Source organism: Mesocricetus auratus, unplaced genomic scaffold (assembly GCF_017639785.1).
Source record: "Mesocricetus auratus isolate SY011 unplaced genomic scaffold, BCM_Maur_2.0 Super-Scaffold_6730, whole genome shotgun sequence".
Lineage (NCBI taxonomy): Eukaryota > Metazoa > Chordata > Mammalia > Rodentia > Cricetidae > Mesocricetus > Mesocricetus auratus.
The window spans coordinates 23436205-23454265 of NW_024429184.1; positions in this window are offsets into that span (position 1 = coordinate 23436205).

Below are 18061 nucleotides of genomic sequence, written 5' to 3' on the forward strand. Positions count from 1 at the left end.
AGAGTCAAGGCTTAGGCTCCTGAGGACCCAACTCTTCCCCCTGGGCTGTGGATATCTCCTTAGGCAGCTGTGTTTGAGATAGCCTGTGTTCTCTTTGCCAACATTATCTGTTTTACTCTCCATTTCCTTGGCCCTTCCCCCTTGCAAATATTATAAAGATGCCTCATTTAAAAAATAAACTTGCTTGGCATAAATTATCAACTTATTTAAGACCCCCTGGTCATTGCCGTTGCTATTTTATCTTCTTTATTTCTTGTCCCCAGTCCTCTCACACAACACTTCAATGCTTGGGATCCTTATTCCTTCTGGTTCCGGTCTAGTAGTGCCCAATGTGGAGCACTGGCAAAAATCATCATAAATGAGTACATCTGTGATGAATGTAGTGTAGAAGAGTCGGACTAGGGGACCACCCAAAAACTTAAAGACATGGGAATATGTAGGTGAAAGCTTTAAGATAAACTATCACCTACAAAGACCAAGTGAGTTTCCAAATGATGATCTTGCAGTGTGGAATTTGATAGGAGACTGCTTAGACCCGCAGCATAAAGTTGATTCAATTAGAAACACCCCTGAAAATCTGGACAGTCTACTCCAAAACAGACAGGGACAAAAATTTTAAATGAAAAGTAAAGAATAAGGATAAGAGGCCCTGACAGCAAGAAATTATTAAATTAATCTTGTTTCATGATGCCTCAGAAAACTAGGAGGAAGTTAGTTCCTTCCTTCCTTTCTTCTTCTCTTTCTCCTTCCTTTCTTCCTCCCTCCCTCCTCCTTCCTTTCTTCTTCTTTTTGTGTGTTATGTTTTTAAATTCACTTGAGATTGCTGACTCATCTAGCTGAGCCATGTGTCCCCCCTCTTTTATTATACACAGAATTATTTGATCTCCCATAGAAGTCTTCTGCCTTTCACTTTCAGAATCCAGAGGAGTCTGAGCCTCCTGCTAAAATATTTTGGACAAAAAAAAATTCTGCTTGTTTTTTCTGGTTTTCCTCCCACTACAGCAGGAAATTTTACAGTAAAAGAAAAGAGGAACCAGTCAAAACATGGTGGCAGTGACTGTGTAGAATCTAGACAGTAAGCAGATAGAACTAGCAAAGATTATATTGAGTGGGGTAACCCAGACCTCAAAAGACAAATGTCAACTGTATGTTCTCATCTGCTGTTCCTACCCCCCAAGTCTTTGGATATAAGCATATTTCTTATCCCTCATTAAAGAAACTTCTTTTTGCAACAGATGAGACAACAGGAAGTGAACTGAGAAACTGCTTGTGACTTGAGCCTGTATTAAACCTCAAAGCTTGCCTCCACAGTGATATACTTCCTTCAGCAAGACCACATTTACTCAAACAAAGCTGCCCCTCCTAATAGTGTCACTTCCTATGAGCCTATGGGGGCCAATTACATTCAAACTACCACAGAACACAATGAAAAGTTTAGTATGCGAGTAGAGTCCTCAAAACATAAAAAAGAAAAGGGAAGCATGAGTGGTTAAGAATTGTTTAAACTTAGTGAAAGAAAGACACAGATTCAAAAGCTTTTAGATAGCAAGAAGCTTTTTTTTTAAGTAGCAAAAAGGATGATTACAAAGGAAAGCATACTTAACATTTCATAGTAAAACTACTAAAAATTAAAGGAAGGAAACCTTAAAAACAATCAGATAAGGAGATATATTTTAATGAAAAACATAATTGCTAACTAGTTAATAGGGGACTTCAGAAAACAATATATGACATGGAAATTCTAAGAGTGGTGACCTAAAATATTGTGCCCCATGAAAATCACCTGATCTGAAGACAAACATGTTGTAATATGTAATGGGTATTACAAAGTAAGCTCTGGTCTAGGGTGAACTAAAGTTGCTTCCTGTGTGCTTCTGATTAGGGAGGGTAAGAACGTCTTCCATAGGTGTAGGTTTTACATGTGTAAACCTACACAAAATGTAAGTTATTTTTAAAAGTTGTGGCAGGACCAGAGAAGTGGCTTAGTAAGTGAGTGTGCTTTCTCCCACATGCTTGGCAGTGTGAGCTTGATCCATGGATGTGGGTTTGATCTACATAAAGATGGAAGGAGCTGACTCCACAAATTTGTTTCTTGACCTCAACATGCATACCGTGGCATACATATCCATACACACTTTATGCACACACATACATAATAAGAAAAAATTGTGTTTTTACTAGACATAGTGGAGGCTTATCTTCTTGTCCTTATCCCTTAAACACCATTGTATAACTATTACCTAATACTTATATTTTAACACATAATCTAGAGAATATTTAAAGCACAGTGCATGAGATGATGTTAAAATCAAATGCTATAGTGTTCATATAAAAGACTTGTGTACAACAGACTTTGCAAGACCCTGAAGGCTGTGCACATGTTGTCCACATCCCAATAAACACCAACAGAAAAACCTTTTGAGCCAAGTTTACAGACCTTAAATAATGTGTCTAAAAATGGACATTGGAGTTTCCTAGAACTTGGGATTCTGTACTCACAAAGTGTGTCTTTCAAGATAAGGAAGTAGGAAAAAAGGTAGGAATACTTAAACTGAGGCAGAAGAACTGCCCTGAGAAGGAGGCCAGCAAGTATTAGAGCAACCAGGGATGTTGTAGTGAGACTGTCTCAAACAAAGCAAAGAAAAAAAAAGTGGTACACTAGCTGGACCTGAGTGAAGATCATGGCAAGATATGTGAAGGCTGTTGACACAAGGTGACACGGTGGAGATGAATGTTACGAAGAGCAAACTGTTGTCCTTAAAGTAAGTTGCTCATTCAGGATGTAATTGTTTGCTCATAGGTATTAGTCCACAAAGTTTCCTGATGAAAACCATAAAGTGCTTTACGGATCTGCAGTGGCATTTTTTTCCTAGGCAAGGGTTTTCTGGGGAATAAAAATAAAAAACAATAATATTGTGCCACGCCCAGTGCACAGCCTGTATCCGAGAATGTGGCGAGGGTGTCGGGATTGATGACACAGAGACCAGAAGGCTCCTCAAGAAGGCTCTCCTTTATTCCTACCCTGGCTGGCTATTATATACCCTGACACCAGAGGCAGTGGTAGGTGGGTCTGAAAGAGGCGGTTAGTCTTGGAAAAGGTCGCGGTCAGGGCATTATGTGGGCCAGCCCTTTTCAGAACTTATTGCCCCAGGCATTGTATTGTTTTTAGTAAACATGTTTTTAGTAAACATTGTCTTACAGCTGCTGGTCCCAGGCTGATGGGGAAGTGGGTCTCTGGCCAAGGTCTGTTGTCCCCACAATATTGGATGGGCCAGTATCTCTTGTAGCAGAGACAAAGAGCCCTTTGGACATATATGTTCAAGAATGGTATGTTGGCTCTTTTTCAGCTGTTTGAGGAACCACCACACTGATTTCCATAATAGTTGTACCAGTTTGCAATTCCACCAGCGATGAATAAGGGCTCCCCTTACCCTGAGTCCTCACCAGCATGAACTATTTGATCTTGGCCATTCTAACTGGGGTAAGAGAGAAATCACAAAGTAGTTTTAATTTGCAGTTCTCTGACAACTAAGGATGTTGAGCATTTTTTCTTGTCTTTTCCCCACTCTTTTTTTCTTTAAATAAGAAACAGGCCTGCTTCACATGTCAATCCCAGATCCCTCTCCCTCTGCTCCTCCCCCACCCTTCACCAGCTCCCCCTACCCCCATCCAATTCCCACTAGACTCTCCAGGGAGGGTGAGACCCTTCATGGGGGATCTCCAAAATTCCAAAGTCTGTCATATCATCCAGGGCAGGGCCTAGTCCCTCCCCCATGTATCCAGGCTGAGAGAGTATCCCTCCATGTGGAGTGGGCTCCCAAAGTCCATTCAGATGCCAGGAATAAATACTGATCTACCACCAGAGGCTCCATAGATTTCCAAGGCCTCCTCACTGACACCCACATTTCAGGGGGTCTGGATCAGTCCCATGATGGCCTCTCAACTATCAGTCTGGGGTCCATGAGCTCCCCCTTGTTCAGGTCAGCTGTTTCTGTGGGCTTCTCCAGCCTGATCATGACCCCTTTGCTCATCACTCCTCCCTCTCTGCAACTGGTTTCCAGGAGTTCAGTTCAGTTCAGTGGGATTCTGCCTCTGCTTCCATCATCCACTGGATGAAGGGTCTAGGATGGCATATAAGGTAGTAGTCGTCAATCTCATTATCGGGGAAGGGCATTTAAGGTAGCCTCTCCACTATTGCTTAGATTGGATGTTGAACATTTTTAAGTGTTTCCCAGCCATTAGTATTCCATTTTTGAGGACTCTCTGTTTAGTTATATATCCCATTTTAAACTATAGTTTTCTTGATGTTCAGCCTTTTAGATTCTTTATATATTTTAGATACTAACCAGTAATATTTTCCCATTCTTTGGGATTCCACTTTGCTTTTCACAACTATGAGGTGGGAAGCTGTGGCACATCATGTGTTTCCTACCTGGCTATTACACTTGGCCACTGGTCAGAACATCATAGACATGGACCAAAGTCTTTGGGACTATGGTACAAAGCACCCTTTCCTCCTTACAAATTGCTTACTCTGGGTATTGTTACAACAGAAAGCTGACTGGCATATCAGGTGATGGCATGGGTAGCAAGTGTGTCATGAAAGGGTTCTGGTGCTATCTTAGTTCCTACTGTGAATGTTGGTTACCTGGAATGTTGGTTACCTGAGTATGTTCAGCTTGTGAAAAGTCTATCAATCTCTACATTTAAGATTTGTATACTGTGGTATTTATACATCATACTCCAACTAAACAAAATCATCACTTAAAATATTAAGGTGGACAGTTTGAGCCTGGAGTTTGAACCAGAACTTCAGGTTAGGATTCCCAGGGCCAATTTACTCAATCCTGCCCTCCAGTGTAAACCAACCCACCCAGCTCTGGGACTGCATGAACCTCACCCCAAAACCCAACTTAAAAACCTCTAGAGTTAGTCCTCTTCTGTCCCCACCTCTCCACCCTGCTCTCCTTTCATCTACCGCATCCACTGTGCAGATCTGGGAATGCCTGGAGTCCAAAACAGAATTTTAGGGATGATTCCCAGAGCGAGTTTACCCCTCCCCCATATATCCAAACTACATCCACCTCACCTACTGAGATGATCTATGACAGCTTAGAATCCAAACCCAGGGTCCTAACCAGAAATTCACAAAGGAACTCCCAGAGCCTGTTCACCTATCTACCTGATTCACTGGTCCCAAAGCCCAACCCAGAAATTCTAGTTAGGGACATCCATAGCCAGTCCCCCCACCGATATGTTCTCTTATTATCTATACTATCTACCATAACATACTGATCTGAGGCCCCTGGAAATCTGACCCTGGAACTCAGAGTAGCCACAATAGTGAAAACAAAGCATCATTCATCTCGTCCATAACTGACAAGCTGTGGTCATGGTAAATAAAGAGCCAAACATGTACTCAAGAAAGCTAAGAGCATATATCTACAACAAGGAACACCACAAACAACGTAATTCCAAGTGTCTACATATCATGGCAAAAACCATAATCTACCAAAACCATGGCCTCCAGAAACCAGGACCTCCATTGTAATATTCCTTGAGAAAAACAACTGAGCTGATGCACAAGTAATTCAAAAGAGCAGTCACAGAGCCTGCACATTCTCCTCAGGGTGTAGGCAGTAAGCAGATGGAACTAGCAAGGATTATATTGAGTGAGGTAACTCAGATCCCGAAAGACAAATGTCAAATGTGTGCTCTCATCTTTGGTTCCTAGCTGCAAGTCTCCAGATATAAACATATTTCTCATGCCTCATTAAATAGTCTTCTTTTTGTAACAGAAGAGACTATTAAAGAAAACCACAACTGATCAAAATGTAGACCACAAGACATCAGGTAGTACCCAGTGTTAGTATTCATGCATCTGTACTGGCCTGTCCTTGGGTTCTGACAGGACACACCCTCAGCTGCAGCCACTAAGAGCACCACCTGTGCACATTCACTGTGTTCCCTTTTAAAAGGGCCCTGCCCACCTCGACTCCACTCTCTCTGTCTTTGTCTGTCTGTCTGTCTGTCTCTCCCCTCCCCTTTCCCCTTTTATGATCCCTTCCCATAATTAAAAAAAAACCCTCTGCTTGAATCCTGTTGTGTGGCTGTCTCAAGAGTGCTTCAAGAGTGCCGCTTTTTTTTTTTAATTACAACACCCAGTCCCAATGGATATATCCACAATAAAACTCCTGTACTTAAGATTCAGGGATCTTTGTAGAAGACAGGGCAGAAATATTTTAAGAGCTAGAGGAACAGAAAATTTGCTGTGAGATTGTGTCTTCTAGAAATTCAGGGAGGCTACACCCATGACGTCTTATCAGAATGACTGCTTGAAGAAGACCTGAACGATGATGGCGCCAGTGCTAACTTGAAAGGAGGGAAGTGTGTGGGGCCTCAGCCCTGGACCAAGAACCACAGGCGCCTGGGGATGCTGAGAGCAGAACTGACCTTCCTCGGAGACATACGTAGTGAACAAAGAAAGTGTACTAAAAGCTGAGAGGAGAAAGAAGATCAAGTCACATGGAAAGGACTTATTATAACAACATCTCAGGTTTTAAAGGAAACTCTGAAAGAAAGATTGGCCTGGACTTATATTCTACCAGCTCTGAATGACCACAGATGTCAACCCAGACTACTATACCTAGCAAAACCACCACCAGTGAGAACAAGAAAAAGACTTCATGATAAAAATACATTTAAAGACTTTATGTCCACAAAGCCAGCTCTACAGAGGTTTCAAGAAGGAACACTTCAGTTTGAAAGGAATACTAACAACACCTGAGAGGTCACCAAGAATAAATAAATGATCTCAGAGCAGTTAACAAAGAGGTGTAAGAATTAATAAACAGGAATTAATAAATATTGTCTCTATTCCCCCAACAAAAAGACACAAACTAACAGATTGGACTAGAAAAGAAGACAAATCTGCTTTTTCCAAGAAACTGCCTTCATTATCGAGGACAGATGCCACCACAGGGTTAAAGGATGGTTGAAGTTATTCCAAGCAAATGGGACAAAAAACCAGCAGGCAGGGGCCTAGTTAGGGTTTCCTTTCTGTGATGAAACACCATGACCAAAGTTATTTCTCTCACAGTTCCATATAACAGCTCATCATCAAAAGCAGTGAGGGCAGGAGCTCACAGGGCAGGGAACCTGGGGTCAGGCGCTGATGTAGAGGCCATGGAGGAAGCCGCTTACTGGCTTGCTCCCCTTGGCTTCTTCAGCCTGCTTTTTTCTTCTATTTTTTAAATTTAAATTAGAAACAAGATTGTTTTATATGCCAATCCCAGTTCGCTCTCCCTCCCCTCCTCTCCTGCCCCCTCACTAACTTCCTATCCTATCCCCATTCTGCTCCCCAGGGAAGGCGAGGCCTTCCATGGGGGATCTTCAAAGTCTGTCATGTCATTTGGAACAGGGCCTAGGCCCTCCTCCATGTGTTTAGTCTGAGAAAGTATCCCTCTGTGTGGAATGGGCTCCCAAAGTCCATTTGTATACTAGAGATAAATACTGATCCACTATCAGAGGCCCCATAGACTCCAAGGCCTCCGCTCTGACACCCATGTTCAGGGTGTCTGGATCAATGCTATGCTGGTTTCCCAGCTATCATCCTGGGGTCCATGAGCTCCCCTTGTTCAGGTCAGCTGTTTCTGTGGGTTTCACATGCCTGGTCTTAACCCCTTTGCTCATTACTCCTTCCTTTCTGCAACTGGATTCCAGGAGTTCAGTTCAGTGTTTAGTCTGTTTCTGCTTCCATCAGCTGCTGGATGAAGGCTCTAGGATGGCATATAAGGTAGTCATCAATCTCATTATCGGAGAAGGGCATTGAAGGTAACCTCTACACTATTGCTTAGATTGTTAGTTGGTGTCATCCTTGTAGATCCCTGGACATTTCCCTAGTGCCAGATTTCTCTTTAAACCTAATTGGGGTACATTTACACAATGGAGTACTACTCAGCGGAAAAAAAAACAATGGAAACTTGAAATTCACAGGCGAATAGATAGAACTAGAGGAAACCATTCTGAGCGAGGTAACCCAGTCACAAAAAGACAAACATGGTATGTAATCATTCATATGGATTTTAGACACAGAACAAAGGATTACCAGACTACAATCCATACCTTCAGAGAAGCTAGGAATCAAGGAGAACCCTAAGAGAATCATACATGGTTCCCTGGAGAAGGGGATAGGAACAAGATCTTATGAGCAAATTGGGAGCATGGGGGGAGGGGAGAGGGAGCCAGGAGAAAGGGAAGGGGAGTAGATGAGGGGAGAGGAGGACATGAGGGAGCAGGAAGGTTGAGTTGGAGGAAGAATAGAGGAGAGCAAGATAAGAGATACCATAATAGAGGGAGTCTTTATAGGTTTGAACAGTCTGTTTTCTTATAGAACACAGGACCAGCAGCTGGAGGATGGTACTACCCACAATGGCCTGTGCCCTCCCACAACAATCGCTAATTAATAAACTGCCCTACAGGCACACCTGCAGCCCGATCATGTGGAGACATTTTATTAATTGACTCTAGCTTCTGCCAAGTTGACAGAAAATTAACCAGCACACATGGTTATTCTAATATTGGCAAAATATGCTTCAAACCAAAACTAATCAAAAGAGACAGGGAGGACACTACATAACCATTAAAGGGAAACTCCACAAGGAGATATTATAATCCCTAACATTTCCACACCAATCACAGTGGCATCCAATTTCATAAAAGAAACACTCTTACATCTAAAACACATATCAACCCTAATACAATGATAATGGAGTACTTTAATACCCTATGCTCACCAATAGACAGGTCATCCCAAATAAATAGATAGACTCTGGAATTAAATAATATCATAAATCTAATGGACCAAACAGGTATCTACATTACATTCCACCCAAACACTATAGAAAGACATATTCTTCTAAGCCATCCATGAAGCTTTCACCCAAACTGACCCATATTACAACATGAAGCAAGTCTCAATAAATCTAGGAACATTAAAAAATAACATCCTGCATCCTGTCTGATAACCATGAATTAAATGTCTGGATATTGACAATAAAAACAGCAGAAAATACACAAACTCATGGAAGCTAAATATCACACCATGGAATGAAAATTGGATTAACGACAAATCAAGGAGGAAAATTTAAAATTTCCCAGAGTTGAATGAAAATGAAAACACATCATGCCAAAATCTGTGGGCACCAATGAAGGCAGTCAACTCCTCCCAGCCAACACACCAGATGAAAGGCTTCTGGACCCTGATAGGAAGTCTGTCTGCTGACACAGCAAACCAAACCAAGCTGAATTAAGAATTACACGTGCAAGTTTAGTGAGTAAAATTCTTCCAGATGTTTTCCCCACCCACAGAGAGGAGGCTCATATGTTTGAATGCTTAGTCTGCTGTTGGTTGAACTCTCTGGGAAAGATTAGGAGGTGTGGCCTTGTTGGAAGACGTGTGGCTTTGTTGGAAGAGGTGTAGCCCTGGGATTGGGCTTTGAGGTTTCAAAATCCCAGTTAGTTTTCTGTCTCTCTGTCTCTGTCCTTGTCTCTTTGTTTCTGTCTCTGTCTCCCATTCTCTCTTGCTGTTTTTTTTCTAGCATATAAACTCTCAGCTACTGCTCTAGTACCATGCCTGCCTGACTGCTGCCATGTTATCTGCCACGATGGTCATGGACTCACCCTCTGAAACTATAAGGAAGCCCCCACTTCCAATGCCTTCTTCTACAAGTTGCCTTTGCCATGGTGTCTCTTGATAGCTACAGAAAAGTAGCTAAGACATAAATAGCAGAAAAACATTTTTAAAATGCCCAGTATCTTTGGGCATCAGGAAAATACAAATTAAAACTACTTTGAGATCTCATATTACCCCAGTCAGAATGACCAGTATCAATTTAAAAAAATGACAGCAGATGGCAAAGATATGGGTAAAAGGGAACACTTATTAGCTGCTGGTGGGAGCGTAAACTGGTACAACTCCTATGGAAACCAGGCTACAGGCTTCCCAAAAAACTGACATATAGATCTACCACAAGACCCTGATACACTACTCTTGGGCATATCCTCAAAGGACTTCACATTGTATTACAGGGGTACTTTCTTACTCACGTTCATTCCCGCTCTAGTCACAATACCCAGAAACTGGAAACAGCTTAGATGTCTATCGACTGGCGATGGCATAATGAAAATGTGGCACATTTACACAATGGAATATTTATTATTCAGCTGTCATGACCATTCCTGATTCTATGAAATTTGCAGGTAAATGGACAGAACTAAAAGCAATCATCATGAGTGAGATACCCCAGAAAGACTTGCATCTTTTCATGTGTGGATACTAACTTTTTTTAAAATTTAAAGGCATGTGTATTTTTAGATAATTTTTTATTTTAGAAACAATCTTATTTTACATATCAATCCTCCCATGCTTCCCAATGACTCCCCAACCTACTCCCCAAGGATAGTGAGGCCCTGGGCAGGACATCAAAGTTTGTCACATCATTTGGGGGAGGGCCTAGGTCCTCTTTCATGTATCTGGGCTGCACTAGTATCCCTCCATAGGGAATGGGCTCCCAAAGTCCATTTGCGCACTAAGGATAAACACTAGCTCCACTGTTAAAGGTGCCATAGACTGCCCAGGCCTCCCAGCTGGATATTAACTTTTAGGCTTTAGACATACCCATAAGAGGTTGGGGTAGACAATAAGGGACCATGGGGCAAAGAAAATCTTCCAAAGAAAGGGAAATAACAAAAAGTCTTATAAAGGGATAAGAGGGGAATTAGGAAAGAAAGGATTAAATGGGATGGGGGATTGGAGATCTGGGTAGGAGAGAATTTGGGAAGGTATAACTAACACCAAGGACTGTCTAAAAAGCCATATAGAAATTTACTACTGTAGAAGAACTTTCTAAAACATATGCAAATATATAAACGGAGTTCAAATGAAATTAACACATAAAGGGGGATAATGCCCCAACTAGCTATCATATGCTATCAAATAAAACCTCCAGTACCAGAAATGGATATCATCTCTCTTACTTGTTTGCCAGTGGGGTCCCAGAGACCCTCAAATGCTTTTTTTCTGTTTGTTTTAATTTTTAAATTTAAATTTAGATTAGAAACAAGGTTGCTTCACATGTCAATTCCAGGTCCCTCTCCCTTTCTCTTCCCTCCTCCCGTGCCCTCCCACCAAACCCCCCAGAGACCCTCAAATGTTATAGGTCAATGCTATTAGTTACTCTCCAGAACTTGATGATAAGACCCCATTGTTGAATGCACCACAAACTTATGCCAAAGAACATGGAGAAATCCAGCTGATGCTCAACTGCAGTAGTACACTTCATAGTAGTTTCACAGCTTCTGACTAGTGTACATAGTGCCAGATGGTGTTATACACACTAACTACCAGAGGAGAAAATTAATCATCAGTCTCACCCAGCTATGAACCCTTTGAGCTACAATAATGATCTACCTAACAAGATATGTCCACTCATGCAATAGTGGCATGAATGGAAGTAATCAACCATTTTTATTGGATTCAGGCCCACTGCACAAGACAGAACCAAAACCTGACAGTGTCAATGAGGCCAAGAACCTGACGTTATATGTCATGAGGCCTAGAGAAAAACCTATTACTATTATTCTGTAATCCTACAACTCCTAATGGACCATTCCTGTATATAAATCAGTGTGTCACTTTACCTTCATCAGAGAAGTTTCTTCTTGCAACAGAAAGCAATTAAAATAGAAAGTCGCAACAGACAATAAAAGACTTTGGAATGGTCAGCCCTAAATGGTAGGTCTATACCACACCCCTCTCCTCAAAGCTCATGGACCTACGTGAAAGAGCAGGCAGGAAGATTGTAAGAGTCAAATGTGGTGGATGATTTTAAGGAGACTGTGTTTCCCTGACACAGCAAGGCACATGCACGTACAAGTTCACAGAGACCCATGCCAGCATGTGCAAACTTTCACACGCCTAAGCTGTACAAAATCCCAGCATGGGAGAGGTGGGGTAGACATGAAGTCCTATCCCAAGCCAAGGAGTTGTTGACATTGACAGACAGCTTCCGGGAGAAGGGAAGTTTTGTTCAGTGGAGTGACACTGGACATACCGACCACACTCCAGGGCAGGCCCCACACCCAGGCACAGTCAGCCAACACAAACCGCCCTCCATGTGTTTGTATTGTTTTGTTGTTTCGGAAAGAGAAAAATAGGGGAAGATCTGGGAGGAGTGCAAAATATGTCACATGAAATTCTCAAAGAATAAATAAAACATGATAAGCCATGGCTGGCTGATAGTCATGGAGGGGGAAGAGACTGGGTGGAGGGACTGGGAGGAAAGGCGGGAGGGAGGGGAAATGTGATGGGTTTGGCAAAAGATAGCAGACAAAGCAATGGAGACAGGGAAGCATGGCAGTTAATACTGATTGTCAGCCTGGCAGGACCTGTAAAGGATGTTAGCACAGATGTGAGCCTCTGTGTACCCATAAAGGATGTAAAGATTAAGTTAACTGACATGGGAAGACCCTAAGCGTGAGCGACACTGCTCCAAGGGCTGGGGTTCCCCGACTTTGTAGAACAGACAAAGTGAAATGATTACCAGCATTCATTTTTTCCTACAGTGTGTCCAGTTCCTTCAAGCCCCTGTCACCACGATTTCTCCATCATTGTTGACCACACTCTGAAACTGTGACACAAAGCAAACCCTTACTTCCTCAGGAGGATTCTGTAATGTATTTGGTCATAGTAACAAGACAAGTAGCTAATATAGAAAATCAATGAGACAAGTAACTAATACAGTAAGACAGAGGCTGGAATTGCAGTACCAGCTTCTATCTTAAAATAAATCCAATATATATATGAAAATGCAATAGTGAGGGTTATTACTTTTTATAACAAATATATACTAGTAAGAAAAATGTCAAGAATATGAAAGGAAAACTTGAATATGAGAAAAAAATGTCTTAGAACTACATAATCCTGCTATCCTTTTCGTCTTGATGAATTTAAATTTTATCAGAGTATTCCTGTGCCCCTTTCCCTTATTTCATCAGATGTTTTGAGTGATGAACTGTAAATAAATAGTAAGTGAAAAGTAAAAAGCATCTATTATCTGTCTACTCATCAATGCTCTACCTCCTTCTGGAAGAAAATGTGAAAAACACAATCTCCATGGATGAGATAGAGAATTCCTCAGGGGGGACTGGTAAAGATTTGTCAATCTAAAATAGAAACAGAACGAGCCTCCTTCGAGGTCACAGTTTTCCTGTGAGACGTACGCTCTCTGGATTTGAATCTTTTCACTGTGAATTTGTAACAACTGCTGTTACTTACAAGAAAAGCTTTTAGCTTATCTCCAGCTTACCTTATTTAACTTGGCACATTCACAGCTTGGCTGTGAATAAAAACATTTACACTATAAATAACCTTGCCCATCTGTCTTTACCAGCTTCCATGTTACTTAAAGAAAGTGCCCATGTTTCCCAATGAGAGGAGTAAGAAGAGAGAAGGAGGGGGTGTAGGGGTGCCTAACATCAAAGATGAAGCAAAATGTATTGTTTGTTTGAAATTGAGACCTTCAGGGTTTTTTGTTGCTGCTGATAGGGGGTATTTCTTTGTGTGGAGGCATTATTGAATACTCTTTCAGGAATGCCAAATCACTTTATTAACTTACTCATCTCAGTGGCTTGGTTATTTGCTTGATGTCCTAAAGGGATAGAGTTTAAAGTAAATGAATGTTCTAATATTCCTAAAAGCCTCTGTACTTTTCCAGTCTAGGGACATTTACTGAGAACAAATGCCATTGTATTACAATAGAACTGCCCCAGTTAACAGTCTTTGCAATGATGTTAGACACACGTACAAGGTTGCAGAGAAAGATCACCACTGCAATCTGTACAAAGCAAACTTGACTCTTGATCAAGAGGAGAAGTGCATTTGCTTTTTATACTATAACCCAGGTAGTGACTATGCCTTTGCCCCACTGAAGGGGTCTGACTTCATAATCTTATTCAGTTAGCTTGTCTGGAAAGAACTGGCACATAGGAAGTGAAGGAGTATTAAAATATTTGCATAAAAGTCTTACAAGGTGGCAGAGATAAAGGACTTTAACTTTTTGTCCCAAACACAACATTAATGGTATTTGATAGAAAATACTCATATTTCTTACAATGACCACCCACCATAAAGATTTATGGTTAGACCTCCTGTATTTAAATTGCAGCCATGGGAAACAGTTGCTTTATATCTTTTACTGGAAGCTTTATTGTGTTAAAAATGAGGGTTTTCAGACTTTTTTATAATGAAAAGTAGATTATTTTCTCATACGATGTTTCCTGGTTATAGTTTCTCTTCTCTCAGCTCTTCCCAGTTCCTCCCCATCTCCTCTCCCCTCTGAGTCCCTTCCTTTCTGCCTTCCATTAGAGATAGCAACCAAACATGACAAAATAAAATACAGTGAGACAAAGCAAAACTTTCATACTGAAGTTGAACCTGGCAACCCAACAGGAGGAAAGGAGTCCTAAGAGCAGGCAGAGGAGTCAGAGACCCACTTATTCTCACAGCCAGGAGTCCCATTAAACATACTAAGCTAACAGCTGTAGCATATACACTAAGGACCCAGAATTCGTACAATTCCTGCTTGTTCTCCTGGTGTCCTCCCCCCTCTGACACAATCTTTTGATTTTTCTGAGCTCTGAGGGAGAAATTTGATGAGGACCTCTAGTTTAGACTATCTCCACATGGTATTTGTCTGTGGGTCCCTGCATCTGTTCCCATCTGCTGCTTGAGGAAACCTCTCTGGTGATGAGTATAGCAGAACATCATTAGGAATCATTTTATTGCTCTTCTGTTGTTGTTTGGTTGCTTGTTTTTACTGGTAATATTTGGTTTTAACCTAGGTCTCTTGGCTATCTAGTCCTCAGACAAGGAGCTAAATCTATACATCCCTGTCCTCCAAGGAGAAACTATGTTATTTAAAGGTGCAATGATTCCCCTACAGGCTTCACAGCAGGCAAGGAGAACAGACCAGGGTGAGGTAAGAGTGAAACTTAGCTCAGCCCAATTTTACTGTAACCAGCACTGGACTGGAACTTCTAGAGTCTGACCCAGATCATTTTACTTTAACCATATTTAAGCACATCACGACTCTGAAAAAAGTAAGTTTTCTCACAACAATTAAATGAGTCTCAAGTGCACAACAATTTAAGACATGTTTACATTGAGATTCCTTACAAAGTACACCTGGCTTCTTTGACAAAAATGGGTACTGCTGACTCAGAGACAGTGCCCAAGATTTAGGGTCTAGGGAGCTTGACTGAGGTAAACACAACACCTGTGTGTGTCAGGATTGGCCTGGCCCTAAGATAACATAGAAGCCACTTAGGCTGTTGTAAAGCACAAGAGACATCACTCATGAGAGTGCGTTTTATGGTCTAAAAGCAATGCTCAAGATTTAGGGGAAAGGTCTTAGATAAGTAAAAACAAATTCTGGGAGATAAGGCAGAGCCTGTGCCACCAGACAGCAAAGGATTACCAGGTTGTAAAAGGACATCGTTCCTAGTGTCCCAGGAAGAACAGCTTTGCATCTGATTCTATGGAAGAGGTGAGGTGTGTGTTCAACTTTCCTGACTTCTCCAGTGCTCATCGGTGTGCACAGGGCACTTTACACAAAGGTGACAGTCTCTGATCGTTCTGCCCTGCTTTGTCTTCTTGGTTTTGAGACAGAGTCTCGTGTAACCCTGGCCAATCTGGAACTCATCATGACACCCAAATCACCGTGTACGCCTGATCATCCTGCCCCGACCTCTTAAGTGCTGGGATTGCAGCATACCTGACAACAATGCCATTGATACATAGAAAAGAAACTTCCCTATAGGGTCTAAGCCGATGTCCTCCACAAGCAGTGTCTTTTATATTAAATTACATTAAAATACATTAAATATGTGTCTTTATTGTAAAACTTCTGTTTATGACAAGGACATTAAATCTTTTTATCTCTTCACCTAGTAAAAGTCTTAGGCAAATGTTTTAACTACCCACCAAAACCTGGTAAAACTTCTTTTACCAGTGGCTCCACTGTAGGAACCAGTGACAAGAGAAAAACACCCGGGCCCAGACTCAACCCCAAGCCTAAAACCAAACTAAAGGAGAATACCCTGCCCCAGGCTTAACCTGGAGCACAGGAGGCTTGGAAATCCATTCCCTGTGACTGAGCAATATCAGCTGAAGGACTGCCTGCCATGCTGTACTTTTCCACTGCGCATGCTCCAAGAACCCCATAAAAGTCCTCCCCTTCACCGAGCCCTCTGCGGTGTCTCCCCTGTTCAGAGGCAGCTACCATTCAATTATCCTGCCCAATAAATCTCTTGTGTGAGGTTTGTTGCATGGTGTGACTTTATTCCTTGGCTCTTGACTGCCAAGATGTCCTTGCACCAGAAAACCCCTTACATTGGCGCTGTGGGATGTATAGGCTCTCTTAGCATCTGTGTTCCTCCTCAGGGCTTAGGTTGCAGCAGGACCTCATCCCTCATCTCCAGTCCATCTGCAACAGATGCACTTTCTGGATCACTGCTCAGCATCTCCTCCACCAGCAATAATTTGTAAGCTTCCCTTTCAGTCAGTTTAAACACTTCCCGAGTCCAATGAAGTGACTGTTGAGCATCCAGCACTGCTCTGGTACTCTTGGAGGACCCCTCGGAGTCTCAACTCTACAGCTTCTTTAGGCCTGATTAGGCTACTGCAACTCTTTCCTGTCCCGCCCCTCGCCCCCTCGCCCCCCCTGCTTTCTTTTCTGCTTGTAATCTCCAACTTCTCTATTCCTCATAATTTTTATGATGGTGTGTGAACTCGTTCCTCCCCGTTCCCATGGATGATATCTCGTTCCTGAGCTCAGTTTTTCATTGCCTTCTGACAAGCCTTCAGGTTTCGTCGAAAGTGCTAGTACCAGGTGCTGAATCTCATCAGGCTGTTGCCCTGGCCCCAGTTTCTCTTATCTTAGCTCCAAGCCTTAGTTTTGTTTTTGTTTTTGTTTTTGTTTTTTTGTTTTGTTTTGTTTTTGTCTAGTCACAGCCCTTCCCTTACTGTGAATGTTCTGCCTTTTTAAGTTATTGTTGATGAATCTGTAAGTCTGTTGCAGATGTGGCAGCCAGAAGTGAGTGGGTCAGAGCAGGTGTGTGTGTGTGTGTGTGTGTGTGTGTGTGTGTGTGTGTGTGTGTGTGTGAGAGAGAGAGAGAGAGAGAGAAACAGAGACAGAGACAGAGAGAGACAGAGAGAGAGAGGTAGCATCTTCTATATCTATCACAAATGTCCTGTCTCTAAGCCTTCCTTGTTTCCAGCTTACTGGATTCAGTCTTTACAGGGATCTGGATATCTTTAGGTATGAGTTATTTTAAATTGTTGTTTTATGCTGCTCCACTTCAATGAAAACTGGCTCAGGAGTTATGGCCGAGCAGGATTTTGTTAAAAGAAGTAGGAAAATGAGAAATGAGTCTCGTGTAAATCGCGGGGATCTACGGGGAGGGAATGGAGCAGAGCAGCCACAGGCAAACCACGTGTAGCCACGCCTAAAGGGCGTGGTCGGTGCCTCAGGTACCTAGTAAGATCTCTCCCTACAATGCCCCTCCCCCAACACAAGTGTACTGGTTCAAAGGTTTTCTCCAAAATCTCTGTCCCATGTGAGGCAAGCTACTTGACAATGTGACAGAGAAAACAGAACAAAACAGGACAAAAGGATAGATTTATTCCCACTAGGAATTATGACTATTCATTTCATGCTCTTTCTGGTTTTGATTTAACTCTCTGAAACTTTTGCTAAGGTGTGAATCTCATCTCAAGATTTATAAGACTATTACATAAACTTTCTTCACCAACCTTACATCTGGCAAAGCTCTGATTTCCAAACTATATAAAGAGCTAAAAAAAACTAGACAACAAACCAAATAATCCAATTAAAAATGGCATACAGATCTAAACATGGAATTCTCAACAGAGAAATCTCAAACGTCTGAGAAACACTTGAAGAAATGGTTAACATCCTTAGCCACCAGAGAAATGCAAATC